The sequence below is a fragment of the Tamandua tetradactyla genome, chromosome 17, assembly GCF_023851605.1.
Source record: "Tamandua tetradactyla isolate mTamTet1 chromosome 17, mTamTet1.pri, whole genome shotgun sequence".
NCBI classification, from domain to species: Eukaryota; Metazoa; Chordata; class Mammalia; order Pilosa; family Myrmecophagidae; genus Tamandua; species Tamandua tetradactyla.
This window is the reverse complement of record NC_135343.1, coordinates 56622715-56625752: the sequence shown is the minus strand read 5'-3', so window position 1 is coordinate 56625752 and position 3038 is coordinate 56622715.

Sequence of the window (3038 nt, the reverse complement as noted above, 5' to 3'; positions counted from 1 at the left end):
AATGGAAGGTCTGATAGAGAACATTCGATCTCAATGAAGAAATGACAGAGGGATTTGAGGAACCACATTATGACATAAAAATTCTGCAATGTCCCATTCATGTTCACATACGAAAGTAACAGGAAAAACATCCAAAATAAAAGCAAGACAAGCAAAAATTCATAAACATGACTAAGAGGGGTGGTCCATTAAGACCCCAATATGATTGTGAAAGCACATGATGTACAACAATATTTCTTAATACTAGAAAAGCCCCTGGAAGTCAGTAACATTAATATATATTAGTAATAATTGATTAGTAGTTACTAATCAGAAAGCTGTCAGTCCTCAGAAGAACTTTACATATAAAAGGAACTTGTTGACTCAGAGGTCCCTCAGCTTCTTTTGGTAGAACCTGATGTGGTGGCTAAATCAACAGTCACAAATGGACCAACATCTCAGCCACTGGAAGGCACATGGAGATATGATAAACAACACTAAGCCTACTGTCAAAGGCTATTCCTGCTTGAAGACTCCTGCCAGTACATACTATTGTATATCACCCCTACCCCCTGGCATGATTTTTTTCCTTTGAAGATCTGGCTCTCAAAAAGAGAGCTGGAGGACTTCCGGAGAAGATGGCGGCTTAGTAAGATGCGCGGGTCTTAGTTCCTCCTCCCGAACAGCTACTAGGGAAGTAGAAATGATACAGAACAGCTCCTGGAGCCACGACAGAGACCAAGAAGACAGTGTACCCCATTCTGGAGCGGCTGACTGGCTGGGAGAACCCACTCCAGTGAGATCGCCGAGGGGCACGGGTTTTCCCGGGCCGGGGCAGCAGGCGGCCGGAGTCCGTCTCTCCCTCATTCCCAGGCTGGCTGGGAGAATTGGACAGGCGGCCCCTTCAAGCCGTGGCAGCTGGCGCCCCCCCCACACACGCGGCCCCCCAGACCAGCTGGGAGAATTGGATCGGAGATCCCCAGGCCGCGGAGAACGGCGACTGGGGTGTCTTCCAAACACGTGGCTTCCCAGTCCGGCTGGGAATGGTGAATAGGCACTCCCCCAAACCATGGTGGCTGGCGCCTCCCCGCCATACTTGGCGCCCCGGGCCGGCTGGGAAATCTGGACAGGCGCTACCCCAAGCCTCGGAGGCCGGTGTCCCCCCACCAAACTTGGCACCCTGGACCAGTTGGGAAATTTGGACAGGCGATCCCCCAAGCCACGGAGGCTGGTGACCCTCCCCACGCGCAGATCCCTGGGCCAGCTGGGAGATTTGGACTGGCACCCCCCCAAGCTGCTTCGGCTGGTGACCCCCCCCTACAGCGAGAGTTTTCCAAAGTTAAAGGAGCCACAGCATCTTTTACTGGTGGGACCCGCAGAAAGATGAGCAACACGAGCGCCACCTATTGGGCAAGATAAGAAAAACAGAGCCCAGAGATTTCAGAGAAAAATCTTTCAACCTGCTGGGTCTCACACCCAGGGAAATCTGATTAAATGCCCAGATGCCAGCAGAAGATAACGGATCATGCTCAGAAAATTGAAGATATGGCCCAGTCAAAGGAACAAACCAGTAGTTCAAATGAGATACAGGAGCTGAGACAACTAATGCTGAATATACGAACAGAAATGGAAAACCTCTTCAAAAACCAAATCAATAAATTGAGGGAGAACATGAAGAAGACATGGGCTGAACAAAAAGAAGAAATAGAAAAACTGAAAAAATAAATCAGAGAACTTATGGGAGTGAAGGACAAAGTAGAAAATCTGGAAAAAACAATGGATACCTACAATGGTAGATTTAAAGAGACAGAAGCTATAATTAGTGAACTGGAGGATGGAACATCTGAATTCCAAAAAGAAACAGAAACTATAGGGAAAACAATGGAAAAATTTGAACAGGGGATCAGGGAACTGAATGACAATATGAAGCGCACAAATATACGTGTTATGGGTGTCCCAGAAGGAGAAGACATGGGAAAAGGAGGAGAAAAACCAATGGAAGAAATTATAACTGAAAATTTCCCAACTCTTATGAAAGACCTAAAATTACAGATCCAAGAAGTGCAGTGCACCCCAAAGAGAATAGACCCAAATAGGCATTCTCCAAGACACTTACTAGTTAGAATGTCAGAGGTCAAAGAGAAAGAGAGGATCTTGAGAGCAGCAAGAGAAAAACAATACATCACATACAAGGGAAACTCAATAAGATTATGTGTAGATTTCTCAGCAGAAACCATGGAAGCTAGAAGACAGTGGGATGATATATTTAAATTACTAAAAGAAATTTAAATTCTTTTAAATGCTTTAAAAGAATTCTTTTAAAAGAATTTAAATTCTTTTAAAGGCAGTTAAAAACTGCCAACCAAGACTTCTATATCCAGCAAAATTGTCCTTCAAAAATGAGGGAGAAATTAAAACATTCTCAGACAAAAAGTCACTGAGAGAAATTGTGACCAAGAGAACAGCTCTGCAAGAAATACTAAAGGGAGCACTAGAGACAGATATAAAAAGACAGAAGAGAGAGGTATGGAGAAGAGTGTAGAAAGAAGGAAAATCAGATATGATATATAGAATACAAAGGGTAAAATGGTAGAGGAAAATATTACCCAAACAGTAATAACACTAAATGTTAATGGACTGAATTTCCCAATCAAAAGACATAGACTGGCAGAATGGATTAAAAAACAGGATCCTTCTATTTGCTGTCTACAGGAAACACATCTTAGACCCAAAGATAAACATAGGTTGAAAGGGAAAGGTTGGGAAAAGATATTTCATGCAAATAACAACCAGAAAAGAACAGGAGTAGCTATACTAATATCCAACAAATTAGACTTCAAATGTAAAACAGTTAAAAGAGACAAAGAAGGACACTATATACTAATAAAAGGAACAATTAAGCAAGAAGACATAACAATCATAAATATTTATGCACCGAACCAGAATGCCCCAAAACATGTGAGGAATACACTGCAAACACTGAAAAGGGAAATAGACAAATATACCATAATAGTTGGAGACTTTAATTCACCACTCTCATCAATGGACAGAACACTTAG